The 24,130-nt window shown below is 37.9% G+C and overlaps 1 long non-coding RNA gene across 1 annotated transcript in view; it reads right to left on the bottom strand.

Annotated features, from left to right (window-relative positions):
* Positions 1-1,344: 1,344 nt before the first annotated feature.
* Positions 1,345-24,130, bottom strand: part of LOC146995672 (uncharacterized) — a 104,012-nt gene continuing 81,226 nt past the window's right edge. The window contains exon 4 of the long non-coding RNA XR_015042831.1: positions 1,345-1,632. This is a non-coding gene — a long non-coding RNA (uncharacterized LOC146995672). The remainder of the gene's footprint in view (positions 1,633-24,130) is intronic.

The raw sequence follows: 24,130 nt of genomic DNA, 5'->3' as shown, positions 1-24,130 counted from the left end.
GTAAGGACGACTAAGGTGCCTCCCGTTTAGCTGAAGCAGAGGCCAAAGTATGTTGGGGACAGTACCTCGCCCCTCAACTACCAGGACCCTCCTTTCCAGCGACACGGGTCTCCACGCACGGCAAACACTTGGGCAGTTTTCTTGCCACTCGAAAACTAGAAACAAGATCTGTTCCAGCCTCTCGTGACGAGCCCCAAACTCCGTAGAGAGAAACCACAAGGGAGAAGGGAAGGGAAAAAGTTCCAGCCAAGAGGAGACGACACGGAAAAGAGGAAAGATCACTGGGGCTGCAGGATCGTGACACCCGTCTCACCAAGAAGATGATCCCTTGAAGGGCTAGGGTACCTCGGGATTGCCACACCCGTACTCACAAAAGTGAGGCCCCTGAGGGGTTGGGCTAGTAGGACCTATACGCAAACTGAAGTCGGCTTTCCCGAAAGCAGGTACACCCGTGAGTTTCTCCCCATGCCACTGACACAAGGACTAGTGACCAGCCGATTGACACCCGTGAGGACGACTAAGGTGCCTCCCGTTTAGCTGAAGCAGAGACCAAAACAGTGTGTTGGGGACAGTACCTCGGCCCTCAACTACCAGGACCCTCCTTTTCAGCGACACGGGTGTCCACGCACGGGAAAAACGTGGGCAGTTTTCTCGCCACTCGGGAACAAGAGACAAGGGCTGTTCCAGTTTCTCGTGACGAGCCCCAACTCCGAAGAGAGAATACAGAAGAGAGAAGGGAAGTTGAAAAGTTTCAGCTAAGAGTACAGGAGACGGAAAAGAGGATAGATCACTGGGGCTCCAAGATCGTGACACCCATCTCACCAAGATGATCCTCTGAAGGGCTAGGGTACCTCGGAATTGCCACACCCGTACTCACAAAAGTGAGCCCCCCTAAGGGGTATATAACGAGAAGAAGCCATGCTTTCTGAAAAATTAGCTGATTCCGAAATCTAAGTTGTTTATGGGATCCTTCCCAAAAGCTCGCTTTTAGGGCTTCGAATAAAGACCTTCAAAAATGTTCAAGAAAATATAAGGAGGATTTCCGGCCATAATTCCGGTTTCGCATGACCTCTTCTTATAATTCACTTGATTTGAAAATAAAACCCTTATAATGCACCAGTTAGGTTTATACAAACACAATGAGTGGTTACACATTCCAGATTATAAAAAATAAATATATGATTATTACACGAAATGCACTAAATATATAAAGAAATAAAACACCAGTTCTAGGATATATAAAATACAAATAAACAAATACAAATATTTACAAAAATTATATGCCTCTGTAATTAAATTTTAGTAGAAATTATCATTAGGAACAGAACATCCATTGCACCAGTTTATTATCAGAACAGTGTGACATGTTTCGGTACAGTTATTTATACGATTTACACACCATTACAAAATTTTACTAAAACGTTAAAATTTCATAGAAGTTAATTTCTTTTAAAAAATTCACCTTTATCATTATAAATTTAATCACACAAAGCATGACTTTCTTCAGAAGTCAGAAAAATTTAAAGGGGATGCTGAAAATTGCTTACACATGTTCTCATCAATTACATATGGTACTCGACCTTTCTTCCATTTCCAATACTTCTGGAAAATTGAAAGTCCTTCTTCATTCATCTGATGTGAGGAGGAAAAGTTGAATAATTATTAAAACGTTTGGATTTCTAAATACATATCATACAAATACAAATCTAATTTTGTAACTTTAAAAATATAAACTCATACTTTTGCACACATTCGCCTTCATTCACCACATACTTCTTTGTATTTCTATTCTGTACGGAATTCAAATTACTTAAAGTTTAATTACCTTCACTGGCCTGTTTAATTACCATCACTGGCCTATAAGATCGACAGATGTGACAGCGCGCGATTCTTTTATGAGGCCATCCTGCGTTCGCTATTCATCATCACATATCGGATGAACTCAAAGCTGCGATTTACGAAGAGATTTGACCCCTTGCTGTGGACGTACTGCAGAAAGCAAGGAGAAATGTCCACTGACGAATGCAGGAATGTTATATTAGTAAGCGAGGCTATTTAGAAGTTATTTTTAAAAAGTTTACTGTTTTTGCTTGTATGTGAACGGCATACTTGTACCTCTTCATATACAGAATTACATAAAACTCCATGTAATATTACTTCGCATTTTTAAAAGTCAGTCAATCCCGCTCTGCAACCTTTGTACCTTATTTGGAAAGGCCTACAGAAAGGCAAAGGTTCATTAGAAATTTTATATTCGACTTTGCTGATCAAATTCAAAAGAGGTTTTTGAATTATAATTTCTAGACCAAGAAGTCAATTGTTGGAATATTCCTTGTGTTCCGAAAAAGTTACTGCTGGCAGATCTTAGAATAACTTTTAATTATTCGACTTTGTAAGAGCTGGTCCCACAAAAATCGAGCAATTAATAGGAAGTTATGCGCATGACAGACTTTAGACAGGAAAAATTAAACAGTTGAAGAGAGATCTTACGCAGTAGACACTAGCTTCGATTGATTGTGGTCTGGGGAAGAGATCCGGCCAAGGAGCCTTGCCAGTGCACATAGACCTTTATAAGCCACTTGGCTACTGAGGAAATGAAAATGCAAGAAAGTTTGGAAGTTGAAACTTCTGGATGGGTCCACTACAGACATTATCCAAAAAAAAAAGAGAGAGAGAGCGGGAGAATTAACTTATGAGATGTTTCTCAAAGAATTAAATCGAAAGCGGTTATAAAAGAGTAAACCTTCCTTGGATTAATAATAATAGACGGGATATTCCGTCTAATCGGCATACTGCTGAGTACTACTAAGAAACTGAAACCTTTGAACTTGCTGCATGACTAAAATAAGGTTTTTACAGAATGGGTAGAAAAGGTGTGAAATATAATGAACCAAGAGAAAGAATAGAAAAGGGCATTTACTTCCCCGTCACCTGGCAATCAAAGTAGATAGTTGTACTGATTAAAATTACACTCGTTTTTGAAGCATCTTGCAAAATAGATTAAAAACCAGTCTCTCAATATTTGTCTTTAGAGTCCACGCGTCTTAGAACACACTATCTATGCTGCTAATGTTTAGAGGAAACACTACTGAAGTTGTTTGAGATATAAGACTTTTCTGCAAACAGAACTGTAACAAGTTGACTGCTGCGCGCATTTTACGTGGTTTGCCCATGGTGCTCACATGATTTTTTTTTTACTCAATGTATATTATGTTGAAAGATAAGGTGATTTATGTAATCAGTTCTTTGAGACTTAGACTTCAAACCGATAGCGGTTCAAACTTCAAAACGATAGAGGAGGTAGTTGTTGCAATTATCAGTTGCTTCACTTCAGTTGCTTAAGGGGACCGTGGACTTTGAAAAAGCTAAAAATCGAACAAAATATTGATTTTTTTTTTCCTCTCGTTATATTCCATATACTTAAAACTGCATCGTATGTAAAAAAACCGAGTTCAAATATTCTCATTTTTAAGGAAGTTACAAGCATTTAAAATGTGTAAACAACATAAACTTTGCAATTTAATTTTTTGCAAAAATGTAAACAAATATGTTTCAACAGTTATTTGCTGATATTATAATTTAGATATTTAATATTCTTTATAAACCTGGCAACATTACGTCTTAACTGTAACTGCCATTTCACTGTTTACAGTTTAAGAGTGCTTTTTAACGCTGACTTTCTTTCGTTTTTTTTTTTTTTTTTTTTGGGGGGGGGGGGTAAAAATCTTTTGCTGTGTTTTATAACCACTACATTTTGCAGGGCTGTTTAAAACTGAGTTTTATGGACTGGAAGAAATGCAGATTAATTTATAACTTTTTCCGTAAAAGTATATATATTTTTATTGTACATTATGCATGCGATAAGTCGTCGTTACCGTAAGAATAAAGCGCGACCATCGAAGAAAAAAATTGCAGCTGTCAGCAAAATTGAAAAACCATGGGCAGCTCATTCGAAAAATGATGTGACATTGAACAGTGAAGAAGTTTCTTGCAAAAATAAACAAACAATTTTTCTGAAAGTTCTACAGTTGAAGCGAGTACTTCAGTAAGTGCCAGTGTAAAGAAACTGAATGAAAGTTTATTAGGAACGTCTGACTGTGATAACCGAAATGATGATTCATATATTTTGATGAATCGTAAAATGTGGAATCCACTGCTATGTGATATAAAGTGTGACGAGTGTTTAACTAACTCTTTAGATATTGAATATATGGATATTCTACAAAACTTGAATTAGTTTGTAAAAACTGCGATAAAATATTTAGTTCAACATTTACAAGTGAGCGGATGAAACGGAATACGAAACTTGTCGAAGCATTTTTTAAATAGGCAAAGGCCACGCCTTAGAAGTGTTTTCCATGCTTATGGGAATTCATGCTATGGACAAAAAGACAATTGCTAAATGTTTACAAAGTTTGTCTCAAGAAAATGAATCGTAAAATGTGGAATCCACTGCTATGTGATATAAAGTGGGTATTCTACAAAACTTGAATTAGTTTGCAAAAACTGCGATAAAATATTTAGTTCAACTTTTTCAAGTGAGCGGATGAAACGGAATACGAAACTTGTCGAAGCATTTTTTTAAATAGGCAAAGGCCACGCCTTAGAAGTGTTTTCCATGCTTATGGGAATTCATGCTATGGACAGAAAGACAATTGCTAAATGTTTACAAAGTTGGTCTCAAGAAAAGGGGAAACTAAAAGGTGATTTCCTTCAATTTGTTCGAAACAAGCATAAAAAGTTGAGTAACATAAATAATGATGAGTGTATACATGTCACAGTGTCGTATGATGGCACATGGCAAAAACGTCGGCATACATCACTTTACGGAATAGGTATCGTTGTAGATGTCTTGACTGGGTTAGTTATCGACTACGAAATTCTGTCAAAATATTGTCCTGAATGTGTATGCTCGAAAAGAGATATGGGTGCTAATAGAGCGGAATTTCATATATGGTTTGAAAGCCACAAATTCAGAGTGTTCCAGAAATTTTTCTGAATCGTCTAATGCTATGGAAATGAAAGCCGCAGAAATTTTATGGAAACGGTCCATCAGTACATGCAATAACCGATATGTTGGTATAATTTCTGATGAGGATGCGAAAACACAGCAACATTTATCAACTCTGAATATTTATGATAATGAAGTAAAAATTAGTAAAGAAGAATGCATCAACCATGTGGCAAAACGTTTAGGGACAGGATTGCGCAATAAAATTAAAGAGCTGCGTTCCAGAGGTATATGTATCGGTGGACGAATAGAAGGTAATCTGAAGGAAGCTACAATTTTAAAGTTAACAAACTATTATAGAAAAGCCATTAAAGATAACATACCTGATACAGAAAAAATGAAATCTGCAATTTATGCAAGCTTACTACACTGTTCATCTACTGATGTCTCACCAAAACATTCGAAATGTCTTACTGGTACTTTGTCATGGTGTTTTTATCAACGTGCACTAGCAAATGAAGAGCAGCCCAAAGCACATAAAGCCATGAAAGCTAATGTATCTGAAAGTGTTCTCAAATATTACCAATTTATCAAAGGCTAGTTAACACAGAATTGCTGTCCAGATGCATTTCTGGTAAAACACAAAATGCTAATGAAAGTATCCATAGTTTAATTTGGAACAAATGCCCTAAAGAAGTGTTTAATTTCTTAAAAAAAAAAAAGAAAGAAAAAAAGAAAGAAAGAAAGCTAGAAATGCCAGTATTATCAACTATTAATGAATTTTACTTTGGTTGTGTAAATGCTATAAGCGTAGAACAGGAAGAAGCAAACTCGTTTTCCCTACTCATAGCAAAAAAGCGTGATCAGCCTCGCTTGAAAAAAAGCAAAAAAAGAAGTGTACCTGCTTTGAAAAATAAAACAGAAATAGTAAAAAATATTGTAAAGCACTGAACGATAATGCAATTGTAGCACATGAAGGTAAGACATATGGTGCGGGTGATTTTTAAAAGTTTCATTGGATATACTGCATAATTTTTTTTTACCTATGACTTCGAATCACATAGCAATTTGTGATATATTTATTTTTGTCATACTTAATATTATGAGATTAAAAATAGTTAAATGATACAAAAATGTTATAGAATGTTTACAAATTTATATTTAAAGTTAATTTGCTGTTTCTCATGACCATGTATTAAAGAGGTAAGTTTGAAGAAAAACTTTAAATTCATTTTTCTCAAAAGAAATTATTTCGCAATTTGTGTTTTTTGAAAGTGCTCCATGCGTCACATTTTTAGTTAAAAATGGGTGATATTTGGAAGAAACTATATTGTTATATGTTACAGTAGATCTATGTATGCATTTTCGGATATGAGGTTATTAAGAAGTCTAAACTTGTGAAAACATTTAACAAAAGGTGAAATTTTTTCGAAAATTGGTTTAATTTTACAAAAATAGCCTTTAAAAATTTCTTATCCATCATATTCAATAACGGATACACAAATACTTTTGGCAAGCCTTTATAAGTAACAGAAAGCAAACATTAGGGAAAAATATTAAAAATAATTAATTAACTGTTTTAAAATTTTTTAACTTAAAATAAATTGAAATTTTGAACATATATTTTGCCCACTGATGCTATAATATGTACATGTATAAAATTACTTATTGAAAAAATGAAAACTTTGAAAAAATAATTTTTAAAGTCCACCGTCCCCTTAAGTAAATACTCTGATTTCTTACTCTTAATCAGTGCGTCCTACAAGCAGGTAAGTACGCTTGTTATATTCTGCCACTTTATTTAAGTTCTTCATATCATTCATTTTTTTAATTAGCCCTTACAAATATGGCTTCAACCGAAGATTACTGGTCAAGTTTTTCATCCGACAATGCAGTTTTACAAAGACCTTCCAAACAATGTTAATTGCTATCAAGATAGTGAGAAAGGTTTATCGAGTAGTCTGACAGACATGAGGCCGGCGCCGAAATGAGTCGGAAAGGGAAACTGAAGATGACAATAACAGTGAAAATCACATAATACAAGATTCGGCTCGAACCCGAATCAATACGTACCAATCGAAGATTTTTGCTTGTACAGAATTGCATCGTATTTATTTTAGTTAAGTCATGGATGAAGTGATCGAAATTCAAATGAACATATACGCTTGGCATAAAAAAAATTAGACCGGCGATCTTTTCGTCTAAATCAGTGGCATAAAAGAAATTCTAATGAAATAAAACGTTTTATAATCTCACTATATGGATGAGATAAAGGGGATTGCCAAAAACTGAGCTATATTGGAGTAATAATGAAGGATGTAATCTGTAATTTACACGTACAGTCATTTCAAGAAATCATTCGAATTACTTTTGTGATTCTTATTTGAATAATAATGACCAAAATAATTTTAATAAGACGTTATCTAAAATTGTTCATATTATCAATCGTCTAGAGAATAATTTTAAGAACTATGACAATCCACATGAAATATTATGCGTGGATGAGCCATTAGTGCCATTTCGAGGCCGCATAGCATGTCGCCAATATATAAAACATAAATGCAAATGATACGGTACCAAAATTTTAAAATTATGCAGTGGGCTAGGCTACACTCATTCATTATAAAGACTGAATTTCAGGGAAAAAAGCTGGAGTCTTTCTCTCACCAACGATAGAGGAAAGAGACTTGACTATAAATGGTTTGCAAAGAAAAAGGCACCGGGCCCGAATGGCCTAGACCAACGATCGTCAACCATTAGAACTTCACGGACCACTAATATGAATTTTAAAAAAAATCTTAAATCAAACTTTAAAATTCAACACATTTACCAATATTGATATTGATATTGACCAAAACCAATATTGATATTTTCAATACATGTAATTCTAATTTTAATTTGTTAATATAATTTTCGAAACATTTGGTGTTCAGCAGCATGTCTTTATGGAAACGCCCTGATTATAAGTAACAATTAAAACACTATTAATATCTCACTGATACACAATATTCCGTTAACACTGAAACATTATATGAAAAGTACGAAAATCTTACATTTTGTACAGAAAACTTCACACATCCATATCACTGAAAAGGAACTTCACGAAAAGCAAGAACAAACCGGCAAAAGCAAACCAATATCAATAAATTTAAAGTGTTATAGCGCCAATTTTTAATTATTGTAAACATAATAATCATCGCTTACTCAGCAATAGTGCCATCGATCAACAGTTAGACAAACAAAAACGGAAGCTTCCAGTGATGCAATTATAAACAACAATGCAGATAGTTCTCATAAAATCCATCAAGTTGCCTATTGACACGGAGAAAAACTGTGTTATTAACGACTACAATAGCACATGTTTGTAATTCACAAGGAAAGAGAATTCCAGTTCGCGCTATTCCTGATACCACCAGCATATCCATGGATGCAAAGCCTCACTTTCAAATGTCGCTAGATACACCTGCAAAAGTAGCTAAAAAGTCGCTAAATTCAGAAGGAATTTCGATAAAAGTAGAAGCTAAAATTTTTAAAAAAGTATAATACATATTCCATACTAGGTTTTTGTTAGTCGTCAATTTTTAAACTGAATCTTTATAAAAATATTAGTTATGTCCTAATTTTTCTGCGGACCATCAAAACGTTTTCACGGACCACCGGTTGGCGACCGCTGACCTAGACAATAAAATACTCAGGATAATGCACAAAAATGAGTTTCCAGAGCTGATCCACTCAGTCTGCAAGGTATGCTGGAAAACAGGACACTATGATACGAAGCTGGCAGAGATCGATCGCTGTGTTTCATGAAAAGGGGAAAGATATTCATCGGATCCGAACACCTATCGCCTGGTAAGTCTCCTTCGCACAATTAGCAAAGTCCTAGAAATAATCTTTCTAATGAGTCTCAATTATTTCCTGAAAAAAGTTTCAGCAATTAACAACAAACAGTATGGTATCCGTGAAGACATTTCTACGAAGCATGCAGTAGCGGATCTACAAAAAATACTGAAAAAGAACAAAGAGGAAGTGAATTGTATTACCTCTATTGATATAAACAGAACCTTCGACAATGTTTGATAGCCGTATGTAAGTGAGTGAGTGAGTGAGTGAGTGAGAGATTATGGCGTAAAACAAAGATGATCATAGCGCGCCAAACACGAGATGGGATGATTACAAATGATGAAATTAAAATACAATAATTCAAAACAAGTACACAAATGTAAGAAATCCAGAGGATGAAGTCATATAAAAACAAGTTCAAAAGCACACATTAAAATTCAAGACACAGTCTTCAAAACAAATTACATTAGATAATAAAAAACAGTCTCTTTTAAATAATAAAATAAATTAATATTGACCTCTCTTCCGATTAAACGGTCGAGAGGTAAGTCACAGCTATTAAAATATTTCTGACGAAGACTATTAAAACATGGACACTCAATTAAAATATGACGGACAGATGGACAAACATTACAATTTGAACAAACAGGCTCATTCTCAGCTTTTAAAAGGTAGTTATGTGTTACTCTAGTGTGGCCAATTCTGAGGCGAGTCAAAAGAACTTCCTCCTTACGATGTTTGGTAGATTCCCAATGCTCAATTCTAGGTTTTACTTGTCTTCATTTATTTTGAAGCTGAACATCCCAAAGTTGCTGCCATTTTTTTCGGATCTTGTTTTCACAACACAACAGATGTTTCCAAAAGGGATGAGACGACTGGACAGTTCAACAGCACATTTCGCTGTGATATCTGCCAGCTACATGCCCGGGAAACCAGCAGTCCAGGACTTCATATCCACGACCTGTTAAGTTTATATGTAACTTAAGAATATCCACTATTACTGGATTTTGAGTGTTAGAAAAAGCTTCTAATGATTTAAGCGCACTATACGAGTCTGTATAAATTATCAACTTTTTGCGGCAGAGCCTTGAGATGTACAAGAGACTATAATATATCGCAGTTAGTTCGGATGTTAAGACAGAGAAATCACGGTGCAAGCGTCTGCCCTCCATATGATCTTCAATTACAAATGCCATCCCAACATGATCTTTTGACATGGATCGATCTGTATAGACTGGAAGATAACTGCTATATTTGTGCCTGTGCTCAACGAAGAGTTGTCTGTAAATGATCTCGTTAGTGCTTGCCTTCGCATGATCCTTGAAAATATTAAGAAGCTGAATCCGTACATTTTCCCAAGGCGGGATTTCAAAATTCTGTACTGCTTGGAGGCGCATATCAGAGAGGGAAAGTTCCTCAATGACAGGGCGAACTCTTATAAGAAAGGTAGGAACACAGGATGGACGTGTTTCAAATAATGCGTTACACACATTATCAAGTAAGCACAGCTTATTGGGATCTTCAGGTTGGGATAGAATATGGTGTGTGTTGGTGTATTTAATTATGGCAAAGCACACTAGGGCTATCTGCCTAAGAGGAGGGATGCCTTCGTGGAGGACTTTCTAAGGGAAACTGGCTCGTATACACGTTACACGAAAACCACGAAAACGCCCATGCAGCCAGCCCGTTCGCGGGATTCGAACCTCGGACCGAACTACCAGTGTTCAGCGACTTTACCGCTCGGCCGCTGGTGGGCGATGAGATAGAATATGAAAATATTGCAAAAGGGACAACTGATCACGCCTCAGATAAAGTGATGGTTCGTTAGAGTCAATATATACAGGCTCTGGACAGGAGAAGTCCTAAAAGCTCCTGAACAAATCCGCAGAGCTTGATGGTGAACAGGATTTAGTTTTAACAAAACTGAAGACCGAGCGGATTCATAAACAACTCAGCCATTGTCCAGTCTAGAGCGAACAAGGATTCTGTAAATGCGAAGCATAGAGCAACGCTCTGCGCCCCAGGAGGTGTTCGCCAATACTTTTAAAATATTTAGTGTTTTTAGACACTTCTTTCGCAGGTTTAAAACATGAGAAAGGAAAGTCAATTTCGATCGAACGTAACTCCTAAAAATTTTACTTCGGGCGAAACTGGAATAATTCCACCATTCAGATATAATTCAGGCTCAGGATGGAGACCTCGCTTCCTACAAAAGTGCACGCACAAAGTCTTTTGCTTCGAAAAAGTAAATCCCTGTTTGTCTGACCATTCTTGGATCTTATTCAGAGCCATCTGCAATTGCTTTTCTACGCATCTCATGTCTGCCCCTCGACAGCTAATCTGCAGATCATCAACATATAGATATCCCAAGATGGTGGGAAGAAGTTCTTTTAGTACAGAGTTGATTTTTAGAATGAACAGAGTTACACTAAGCACACAGCCTTGAGGCACTACCTCTTCCTGTTCAAAAATATCTTACAAAACAGAGCCAATCCTTACTTAGAAAGTCCTAGTATTCAAGAAATTCTGAATGAAAATTGGTAGGTTGCCACGCAAGCCACTCTCGTAAAGATCCCGAAGTATACCGTATCTCCATGCCTTATCGTAAGCTTTCGCAATGTTAAAGAATACCGAGACAAGGTGACTCCTTCTTACAAAAGCTTTTCGAATAGATGTCTCTAAAAGAAGCATGGTCTTGTTCGAAATAAAAAGTGCAAAGTGTGTGAAGAAAAAGTAAGGTGTCAGTTACAAAGCAGGCGAATTTTAATTGTCAGAGATGCTTCTTTCACTAAGAAATTGTTTTATGAAAACTTTAAACTCGTTTTCTGAAAAAATGTTTTTTCTTTAAATATTGCCAATAGTAACAGTCATAACTCAAAATTTTATCGATAAAATTAAATAATGCTTTCTATACATGTTTCATATAATCTGATGCATGCTCTCAAGCGGAAGATTTTAGAAATATTAGTTAGAAGTTGATATGTTACTTTTTATTTTTAAATTTTGGATGCAATAATAGGAAAATGCTATAAATTTTGACATATCTCAAGAATATATGAATATTTCTTAATTATTTTGCTTCATTGCATACAAAACAAGTGTAAATATAAATACAAATTAAAAAAAACTGCATATTAATACATACATTTTTCACCGTAAAGGCAAAATTTAAAGAAAAATTATCCTTTTTTTACTTTATTTTTCAAAATTAAAACTACTCAGCCTTACGTTTTAAGCTGTTTTCATCAATTAATATGTTCATCTTCAAAGTAATATGTTTATAGTTAAAATAAAAATCATTTTTAATTAAATACAGTGTGCATTTCAACAAGACTAAAATTTCGTACTAAAACCAGGATTACCCTTTAACAAAATAGTACAACAAGCCATCTCCATCCTACAGTACCTTGCTGAGCCTCTCCTTAAGTTGTCACAGCAGGCTTCTATCTACAATGTTCATTCATTTTAACTGCAATTGACTCCAATGTTAGGCGGAGTAACCATCCTTGTCCGAGATCCTCTCACTGGGCCAACTTCTGCATGACTTCCGTACGGTAGCTCTCGTTGTAAAAATCCCTTTCAAAGGAAAACCCCTTCTCCTGATTGAAGTCTACAACCCCCTTCAGCATCCGCTTTCTGAAAATTTCCTTTGGTCTCTCACCACCATTTCCACTATCCCCATTCTAACTCAAGGTGATTTCAACGCACATTCACCCTTGTGGAGTTCCTCTAACACAAACGCTAGTGGGATATCACTTGAAAATATTCTTATCCCATCCCAATTCACCCTGAGGAACAATCCTGCTCTTACCTACTCTCATCACTCAGGCACTGCCAGCTCCCTAGACCTTTCTCTCTTTTCATCAAACTTCCCAAACCGCCTTGCCTGGCATGCACACCCGAGCTCTTACGGCAGCGACCATGTTTCCATCTAACTTCACTTTTCTTCTTCCTCTCCTCCTCATACTGTCAAGAAAAAGATTCTTGACTGCTCTGAAGTTGTCTCAAAACTTGCCAAACTATCAGACCGCACCTCCTTCTCTTCCCAATCTGACTGTGAGTCTTTATTCTCTCACCTTCAGCATGCAAACCTCGAGAGCTGATATAGAACTACAGTACCTGTCTGGACGAAAACCTCACTTCCTTCAATAGACTATGCGCTATCAAAACTCGCTTAAGGATTGCGTATAGAACTAAAGACCCAAAGGACCTAATATTCTCTCGCAGGGTCAATACAAAAATCAATCGCCAAATTAAATATCTTGCGAAAAAAATGAGTGAGTGAGAGATTATGGCGCAAAACCAAAGATGATTATAGTGCGCGAAACACGAGATGGGGTGAGTACAATTGATGAAATTAAAATACAATAAATAAAAACAAGTAGACAAATGTATCAAATCCAGAGGATGAAGTCATATAAACACAAGTTAAAACCACACATTTAAAATTTAAGATACAATCTTTAAAACAAATTACATTAGGTGATAAAAGCCAGTTTCTTTCAAATAATAAAATAAATTACAATTGACCTCTCTTCCGATTAAACGGTCGAGAGGCAAGTCACAGCTATTAAAATATTTCTGGCGAAGACTATTAAAACATGGACACTCAATTAAAATATGACGAACAGATGAACAAACATTACAATTAAAACACACAGGCTCATTCTCAGCTTTTAAAAGGTAGTTATGTGTCACTCTAGTGTGACCAATTCTGAGGCGAGTCAAAAGAACTTCCTCCTTACGATTTTTGGTAGATTCCCAATGCTCAATTCTAGGTTTTACTTGTCTTAACTTGTTTTGAAGCTGAACATCCCAAATTTGTTGCCATTTTTTTCGGACCTTTCCCTTGATGACACAGCAGATATTTCTAAAAGTGACAAGGCGACTAGACAGTTGAACAGTAGATTTGGCTGCGATATCTGGAAGCTCATTTCCCTTTATTCCAGCATGTCCAGGAACCCAGCAGTACAGGACTTCATAGCCTCGAATCGTTAAGTTTATACGAATTTTGACAACATCGACTACCACAGGATTCTGAGAGTTGGGAAAAGCTTCCAAAGATTTAAGAGCACTATTCTAGTCTGTATAAACTACGAACTTTTTGTGGCAGAGCTTCGAGATGTACAAAAGACGAAAATTTATTGCAGTTAATTCAGATGTTATGACTGAGCAAGCATGGTGCAGGCATCTGCCCTCAATGTAATCTTCAAATACAAAAGCCATCCCGACATGATCGAGTAAGCACAGCTTATTGGGATGTTCAGGTTGGGATAGAATATTAAAATATTGCAAGAGGGACATTTGCTCACGCCTCAGATAAAGTGACGGTTCGTTACAGTCAACGTACAGGCTCTGGACGGGAGAGGTCCTGAAAGCTCCTGAACAAATGCGCAGAGCTTGATGGTGAACAGGATCCAGTTTTAACAATACAGATGGACGAGCGGATTCATAAACAACTGAGCCATAGTCCAGTTTAGAGCGGACGAGCGCTCTGTAAATGCGAAGCATGGAGCAACGATCTGCACCCCAGGAGGTGTTCGCCAACACTTTTAAAATATTTAGTGTTCTTAGACACTTCTTTCTCAGGTTTAAAACATGAGAAAGGAAAGTCAATTTTCGGACGAACGTAACTCCTAAAAATTTTACTTCGGGCGTAACTGGAATAATTGTACCATTCAGAAATAACTCAGGCTCAGGATGGAGACCTCGCTTCCTACAAAAGTGAACACACACAGTTTTCTGTTTGGAAAAAGTAAATCCCTGTTTGTTTGACCATTCTTGGATCTTATTCAGAGCCATCTGCAATTGCCTCTGAACGTATCTCATGTCTGCTCCTCGACAGCTAATCTGCAGATCATCAACATATAGAGATCCCAAGATGGTGGGAGGAAGTTCTTTTAGTACAGAGTTTATTTTTAAATTAAACATGGTTACACTGAGCACACAGCCTTGAGGCACACCCTCTTCCTGTTCAAAAACATCCGAAAAAACAGCCAATTCTTACTTGAAAAGTTCTAGTGTTCAAGAAATTTTGAATGAAAATTGGTAGGTTGCCGCGCAAGCCACTCTTGTGAAGATCCCGGAGTATACCGTATCTGCATGCCTTATCATAAGCTTTTTCAATGTCGAAGAATATCGAGACAAGGTGGCTTCTTCTTACAAATGCTTTTCGAATAGATGTCTCTAAGAGGAGCATGTTATCTACAGTTGTTCTTCCCTTTCAAAAACCGCTCTGATAAGGCAATATAACATCATTCTTTTCCAAGAAGTACACTAGGCGGTTGTTTACCATCTTTTCAAACAGTTTGCATACGCAACTCGTAAGGGCAATTGGCCGATAGTTCAATGGATTCCTTGGATCTTTCCCTGGCTTAGCAATAGGAATTACAACAGAATACGCTGGAAAAATACGCTCCTTCCACACTCTATTGTAAAGAGTGAGGAGGGCAGTCAGTGACTTATAGGACAGATGTTTTAGCATTTCGTAATTCACGCCATCAAGACCCGGAGGAGACCTATGTGTCTGCAATAAAGCTCCCTTTAATTCCAGCATAGTAAATGCTCTATTGTAATGCTCAGATTTGGACGAGTTGAATGCAATGGGATTTATTTCACAGTGCTGCTTGATAGAGAGAAATGCAGGTGAATAGTTTCTGCTGGAAGAAACGGCAGCAAATGTCTCACCGATAGTATTCCCAATTTCTTCTATGGAGCTAATCACTCGGCCATCTTTTTGAAAAAAGGAAAGTGAGTGGTCTTTATATATTCCGCATGCTTTTCGAACTCTTTCCCAAACCCGCTTACTAGGCGTAGAGGATGTAATTGATGACACATAGGAAATCCAAGAATTCCTTTGGCTCTGCCTCCTTACTTTTCGTGCGTTTGCTTTGGCTCTTTTAAATGCATTGAGGTTTCGCAGAGTAGGATATCTACGAAAAATACCCCATGCTTTTTTCTGTTTTTTCAGTGCTTCATGACAATCGCGATTCCACCACGGTTTCGAATATTTCAGTATTTTTCCTGATGTTCTAGGAATGGAAAGCATAGCTGCCTCAATAATAGTATTTGTAACAGCTTCAACAGCATCATCGATATGCGCATCTTCTACCATTTCATCTGTGAGCTCTGCAATGGAAGAGAAGAGTTCCCAGTCTGCCCTATCGAGTATGAATCGAGGGGATCTCGACATGGGGTTTGCTCCTCTTCGTGCAAGAGATATAAAAATGGGATAGTGATCGCTGTTGTAAAGATCATTTCCCACACTAAAAGTGCAAAATGGCAGCAGAGATGGTGAACAGATGGGAAGGTCGAGAGCGTGGAATGTGCTTGAAGGCTCATGGAAGTAAGTATTCTGCCCATTATTCAGGAGACAAAGGCTATGATCTACGATCATCTGCTCAATTTGTCTTCCACGGCAATTTGTATCTTTACTACCCCAGAGCGAACTATGGCCGTTAAAATCTCCTATTATTATGAAAGGCTCCGGCAGCTGCTCTAAAAGATCATTTAAATCTTTCTGATCAATGTGCTCATTTGGACGCAAATACAAAGAAACAAATGAAACAACAATATCAAAATTTATTTGAGTAGCGACAACTTGGAGGGATGTCGTCAAAGAAAGAACATTTGAGGGATAATCCAGTAAGGAGAGGAGACCTACACCTCCACTGGCGCGTTCACCTGCAATGTTATCCTTCCTGACGAAGAAAACCTCCGAAATTTTGCCTGTTGTTCTGGTTTTAGATTTGTTTCCTGTATTGCGAAGCATACAGGATGATACACATTAATTGTAGATTTGATGTCTAGCAAATTTCGGTGGAAACCGCGACAGTTCCATGACATGAGGGTGGCCATTATGAATGGTTTTTGTTTTTCCTGTGCTGTTCTTTTGTTTTTCGTGGAAGTAGATGCCTGGGAACTTCCAGACCCTCTTCCACTTCCATAAAGTCTGAATCCGCAGGTTCAGATATCATCTCATCAAGAGAGCTATTGCTCCGACTTCTATTTTTATTTGATGTTTTTTATGTGGCAATTTTGGGCTTACTTTGAATAACTGTTTCTTTTTTTTGTACTATATGGGTTGCATTTTCTTTTTTCTTGTTGGATGTAGACGGTTGGGTTTTATTTGGTAGGGTCTGTGTGCCTACTGAAGTTTGGGTGGCAACTGTACGAGATGATTTAACAGCACTGGCGTATGATGTATTTGGTCGAAGCTGTGTGCTCTGGACTAGTCTTCTGGCTTCGGCGTAAAAGATGTTTCTTGTAACTTTTGTAGTCTGGATTTCTTTCTCTGATTTCCACTTTGGGCACAAGCGAGAATATGCTGGGTGCTCACCCTTGCAATTTATACACAAAGGTGCAGCGGTACAATTATCAGAATCGTGGCCAATCTGTGAGCATCGGGCGCATGTGAGGCTGCCACGACAAGACGTCTTAGAATGGCCGAAACGCTGGCATTGGAAACATCGCATAGGGTTTGGAATATAAGGTCTTACAGGAATATTTAGATATCCGGCCTTAATATTCTTAGGCAGATCAGGCGTGTTGAAGGTAAGGATCACGTGTTTCGTGTCTATCAACTTACCTTCTTTACGCATCTTGATCCGCCTTGCACCGCAGACATTTTGTTCGGATAGCTCAGAAGCGATCTCTTCTTCAGAAACATACAGAAGGCCGAATTCTGAGATTACACCCCGACAATAGTTGAGTGACTTATGTGGTATTACAGTGACATTCCCTGGCCCAAGTTTAGTGATCTGAAGTAAAGAAGCAGACTGGGTGGCTGAGGTTGTATCAATAAGCAAGTCTCCGGAGCGGATACGCTTTATATTTCTCGGCTCAACAATACAAGACTGGATATATTTGTTTATTACGAAAGGAGACATCTTATGCATTTCGCCAGAAGGACTACAGATGACTAGGAAACGGGGACTATAGTTATGATTTTTTTCATTTGTATCTGTACGTAATTTTTTCGCAGTAGACTTTTCAGAACTAGGTTGAGTGAGTGGTTTAGAAATACACGTTTCAGAAATAGGTTGAATGACTGGTTTAGCAGCAGATGTTTCAGAACTAGGTTGAGTGACTGGTTTAGGAGTAGAAATTTCAGAACTAGGTTGTGTGACAGGAGTGATTTTGAGTGACTTGAGTGACAGGAGTAACTTGAGAGACTGGAGTTACCTCGAAATCTTTTATTAAGTAGATATGAGAAGCCATAGTGAAAGAATAAAGATTCGGGTCCGACGGCCCCGCCCACCACGGAGCCCAACAAGGGAACACAGATTCCTGTGTTAGGGCTAGCCGGACCTATACGCAAACTGAAGCCCCACAGTCGGCTTTCCCGAAAGCAGGTACTCCCGAGAGCTTGACCCAAAGCCACTGACACAAGGACTAGTGACCAGCCGATTGGCACCCGTGAGGACGACTAAGGTGCCTCCCGTTTAGCTGAAGCAGAGGCCAAAGTAGTGTGTTGGGGACAGTACCTCGCCCCTCAATTACCAGGACCCTCGTTTCCAGCCACACGGGTCTCCACGCACGGCAAACACGTGGGCAGTTTTCTCCCCACTCGAAGACTAGAGACAAGGGCTTTTCTAATCTCTCGTGACGAGCCCCAAACTCCGTAGAGAGAAACCACGAGAGAGAAGAGAAGGGAAAAAGTACCAGCCAAGAGGAGAGGAGACGGAAAAGAGAATAGATCACTGGGGCTCCAGGATCGTGACACCCGTCTCACCAAGATGATCCCCTGAAGGGCCGAAAAAAAAAGGAGAACATGAAGTCTATCCTTCGATCCCAAAATCTAAAGTATGCAAAATCATTAATTCTCTCTCCTCCTCGCCCATTCCAAAACCTGCTAGGTACTCCATCCTTACTCAAGAAAACCTATACCTCAATTCTGTCTATACCCGCTTCTCTTCAGAATTTAACCCCTCAATAAATCCTATCCCATTCTTTCCTCTCCAACTCATTGAAGCCTATATCTTTCTTCATTAACCTCCCCTTACTCATGCCCTTGACTCTCCTTTTCTCCCTTCCGAATTGCGCACCGCAATTTGTACCCTCCGCGTACACTCTTCCGAGGAGACAGACGGCATCCCTAACAAAACTCTTAAATTTTTTCCAATAAAAAAAACTCAGGCTTCTTCTCTCCATCTTTAACTTCCTGTGGAATAACTCCAATTCCCCTCTTCCTGGAGACACTCTCTGATTATTCCAATCCCTCCTAAACCAGGAAAAAACCTATCATCCCCTTCTTTCTATTGTCCTACCTGCCTCAGCTCCTGTCGCGCAAAACTCGAAAAACTTGTTAAGAATAGACTCTCTTGTGCCTTCGAAAACTTCAACATTTACAGTCCATCTGTACGGCGTCTGATATAATAGATCTGCAATCCACATTGTTCTACTCCTTATCCTCGACACTCGACATCTAAGATACCTTTCATAACAAAGAAGAAATTTTTGCCATCTTCGATCTTAAAAGTGCATTCAACTCTGTAATTTACTTAAACTCGGTTTGGATACCAAAATCAGCGAATCCATCTAATTATTTCTTTCTCCCCGTGACTCCAGCATTAAACTTCGCTCACATCTTTCTAGCCCCATCTCCATGGATCACGGCACCCCACAAAGACGGGTGCTCTCTCCTCTTCTCTTCAACCTCATGCTCAATTACCTCCAATCCCTCCACAACAGCAACGTTCGCATCGCCATATTTTCCGATGATATTGCGATTTGGTCTATTTTGGCCAAATTTATTTAACATGCAATACGCAATTGACCAAGTCTGCGACTACTGCACAGAATGGGGTTTCTTCATAGCCCCAGAGAAATTCCGTCATCTATTCTTCTCCAAAAAACGCCGTCCCTGCCCTCATTACCCTCTTAATCTATGAACTCCCCATTCATGTCGCCTCTTCTGACAAATTTCCGGGAGTCACACTTGACAGCTCATCATCCTTTCTACCTCACATCAAACAGCTTACCTCTAAGACTAAGACCACATCCAACATTCTCAAATTTTGCACTGGCATTTCTATCGGCCAAAAACAAGCTCCTTCACCTCCTACACTATCTCAGCTTACAATCAGGCCTTAGCTCCTCTGCTACTTTCACCTACGCGTTCAGGCAACATCATGGAATTCCTCAAAATCAAAACTCTAAATTTCCCTTTTCGTAAAAAAACCCTGCTTCAAACTCCAACTCTCCAGTACCCACTCGATGCTACATTCCTTACCTTCCTTCAAAATCTTCTTTACCAGCATTTCTTTTCTCTTGCTTTTTATTATATAATATTGTTTTATTATATTAATGTTAAGCTAAGTTAGCGTAACTATTTGCTTCATTTAACTAGTTTTAGCCATCCTCAGATCAAGTACAAAAGTCTTCAAAAAGCGTAAAGGAATGTATCATAAATGCAAAGGTAAACAAAGCAATGAATGTGAAAAAGCTCTGGCAGAAAATTCTCCTGGTCATTCAAATGACATTAATTTGTCAACCAGTAATAAGAAATTGGATAATTTTGATGGCTCATATTCAAGTGAAACATATTTTTGGTGTAAAAATGTTATTATGGATATACATATTTTAACTTCTGTGTTCTTTGAACCTGTGAAATGTTCAAATTCTGAACAAAAAGGAGCATGAGCAAAGTGAAAATAACTATGATGAGGCTGTTCAATTTCATTTAGGATATGCTTTTTGTAAACATAAGTATACATTTTCTTCTCCAAAACGGCGTGAAAATATTTCTAACACATATGAAGTGAATTGTAGGTTGGCGTATGCTATGCGTTGTATAGGCAAAGGTGCGGAAACCGCAAGAATGTTTTCTGGTGTTATGAATCTTCCGCCACATTCAAAATTTTCTAAATAAATAAAATCCTACTGTAGGCAGGAAAAGAAACCTGTGAAGAGAGTATGAAAGACGCTGCTGTAGAAGCAGTTGAGGAAAATGAAGGCGATAACGATATTGCTGTTGCTGTGCACGGCACGTGGCAGAAAACAGGATTTTCTTCTAAGATTACTTGTTGTTACGATAACTAATGTGGATGCTGGTAAACTTCTCACGGACTCCAACCTGCAGCAGAACTTGTCTATAGTAAACGCGCGAACGAGCGTAACGCATGTTGTAATTAACCATTCATTAGTTATTTATTCATTGTAATCAATTTTGTTACATTTAAAATTCATATACATATAAAACTGAATAATTAAAAATATGATTTGTAAATTATATGCACATTTAAATAGAAATTTTAACTCCTCAATCATGCATATCACTAAATCTACTATTATATGAAAAAAAGGAAGTATTTTAAATCACTACTAATCAGAAAAAATCAGAATCCATAAATCATCCAATCCCTTACACTTTTCGCAAGATTGATTCGTATTCAAAAATATAAAGAGAAATTATTTCATTTTGCATTTTCCTTAACTCTCCAGTGCACATATCTTGCTAACACCTCTGGATTACCACCATTCCAACTTAATACAGTGTACATTTCAACAAAAGACTAAGATTTCGTATTACAACCAGGATTACCCTTTAACAAAATACTACAACAAGCCATCTCCATCCTACAGTACCTTGCTGAGCCTCTCCTAAAGCTGTCACAGCAGGCTTCTATCTACAATGTTCATTCATTTTAACTGCTATTGACTCAACGGTAGGCGGAGTCGCCATCCTTCTCCTTCGAGATGTCGCCATCCTTGTACTTCAATGCGAAGTCTCACTGGGCCACCTTCTGCATGACTCCCGTACGGAAGCTATCGTTGTAAAAATCACTTTCAAACGAAAACCCCTTCTCCTGATTGAAGTCTAGAATTCCCCTCAGCATCCGCTCTCTGAAAATTTCCTTTGGTCCCTCACTACCCTTTCCACTATCCCCAATATAATTCAAGGTGACTTGTGACCCTTGTGGAGTTCCTCTAACACAAACGCTAGTGGCGTGCCACTGCAAAAATTTCTTCTCCCATCACAATTCATCATGAGCAACAATCCTGCTTCTACCTACTTTCATCACTCCGGCACTGTCAGCACCCTACACCTTTCTCTCATTTCATCAAACTTCCCAAACCGCCTTGCCTGGGATGCACACCCCAGCTTTTAAGGCAGCGACCATGTTTCCATCTAACTTCACTTTCCTTCTTCCTCTCCTCCTCATACTGTGAAGAAAAAGATTTTTGACTGCTCTGAAGTTGTCTCTAAACTTGCCAAACTATCAGACCGCACCTCCTTCTCTTCCCTATCTGACTGTTAGTCTATTCTCTCACCTTCAGCATGCTACCCTCGAGAGCTCCCATAGAACTACAGTACCTGTTTGGAATAAAAACCTCACTTCCTTCAATAGAGTATGCGCAATCAGAACTCGCTTCAAAAGGATTGCGTATAAAACTAAAGACCCAAAGGACCTAATATTCTATCGCAGCGTCAATGCAAAAATCAATCGCCAAATTAAATATATCTTGCTAAAAAAATGAGAACATGCAAGTCTATCCTTCGATCCCAAAATCTAAAGCATGGAAAATCATTAAATCTCTCTCCTCCTCGCCCATTCGAAAACCTGCTTGGTAATCCATCCTTACTCAAGAAAACCTAGGCCTCAATTCTGTCTACACTCGCTTCTCTTCAGAATTTAAACCCCAAATAAATCCTATCCCATTCTTTCCTCTCCAACTCATTGAAGTCTATATCTTTCTTCATAAACCTCCCCTTACTCATGCCCTTGACTCTCCTTTTCTCCTTTGCGAATTGCGTACCGCAATTTGTACATTCCGCGTAAACTCTTCCGAGGAGCCAGACGGCATCCCCAACAAAACTCTAAAATTTTTCCAATAAAAAAACTCAGGCTTCTTCTCTCCATCTTTAACTTCCTGTGGAATAACTCGCAATTCCCCTCTTCCTGGAGACACTCTCTGATTATTCCAATCCCTCCTAAACCAGGAAAAAACCTATTATACCCTTTTTTCTATTGTCCTACCTGCCTCAGCTCCTGTCGCGCAAAACTCGAAAAACTTGTTAAGAATAGACTCTCTTGTGCCTTCGAAAACTTCAACATTTACAGTCCTCATCTGTACGGCGTCTGATATAATAGATCTGCAATCCACATTGTTCTACTCCTTATCCTCGACACTCGACATCTAAGATGCCTTTCATCACAAAGAAGAAATTTCTGTCATTTTCTTCGATTTTCAAAGTGCGTTCGACTCTGTAATTTACTTAAGGGGACAGTACGCCTTTAAAATTTTCAAAAATTCGATTTTTGAATTTTCTGATATTTTTATAGCTCAATCATTTCTGAGTAATTTGGTGCAATTTTTTTTCATACGTTCATTAGTTTGCGAGATATTGAAAATAATGTAAATATCGAAGCAGCTGTTTTTCTTACACCCGCAATAATCGTGGCAGCTGCTGTAGTGTTTGTTTATAGTTTTAAAAGGCCTCAGTTTGGATTTCGTGTGCTTAAAGCCAGCCATTGCTATTTTTAAATAAAAATATGCCAGTGGAAGAAGACGAGATGAAACGTTACTTCTACTTTAATTTTGATTTGATACGTTATCGCTTGCTTATCATGTTGTAGTAGAAAATGAGAGCTAAGTTTAAGAACTGTGATTTCGTTTGAAGTTTGTTGCTTTGTTTATAAGATTTTACCGTGGTTTATTGTGTGTATTTACTAATTATATTAACTAAATAGTACGCTTTAAATACTCTTTACAAGTACTTTATTAATTTAGTTATGAATATGGATTGTGAAACTCCTAAACGTTCTTCTGGCAAGCGTCAAAAGAAGCGAAAGTTTCATGGTAATCGTTTCACAACACCAGACAAGCAAAGCATTTTTGTGAGTGCTTCAGCAAGAAAACTTAATTCTAGTTGTTTTGAAAACGTAACTGCTGATTCTAAATTTAAAGGATATAGAATTTTGGATATCGAAATTTTATTCAGTAATATTTCCAAGTATCTGTGTTGCAAACAATGTGGATCAGATGTACAAGTGTGCGAAAACAACACATGGATTATCTTCAAAATTTTTTCTGCTTTGCGATACTTGTGGTGAATTGACTTTTTATTCTTCGTCTATGATGGGTGGCAAGAAAAACATTCCAGAAATAATTGAAAGATTTATGTATGGAATGAGATGTATTAGTCAAGGTCTTGCAGGTATGCGCACATTTTGTGGTGTAATGTACTTACCACCACCTATCCAAAAATCTGCATATTGTAGAAAATTAAGAAAAATGCTGTGGACAACTTCAAAAGTTGCTCAAATGTCTATGTCGTATGCTGCGGAACAAGAAATTGAAGCAACTGGCTGCTCAAACCTCACAGTTAGTGGG

Source organism: Stegodyphus dumicola, chromosome 8, assembly GCF_044657685.1.
Source record: "Stegodyphus dumicola isolate Sdum_Otavi_A_Nest chromosome 8, ASM4465768v1".
Classification (NCBI taxonomy): domain Eukaryota; kingdom Metazoa; phylum Arthropoda; class Arachnida; order Araneae; family Eresidae; genus Stegodyphus; species Stegodyphus dumicola.
The sequence above is the reverse complement of the archived record's forward strand: the minus strand, read 5'-3'. Positions and strand labels throughout refer to the sequence as shown.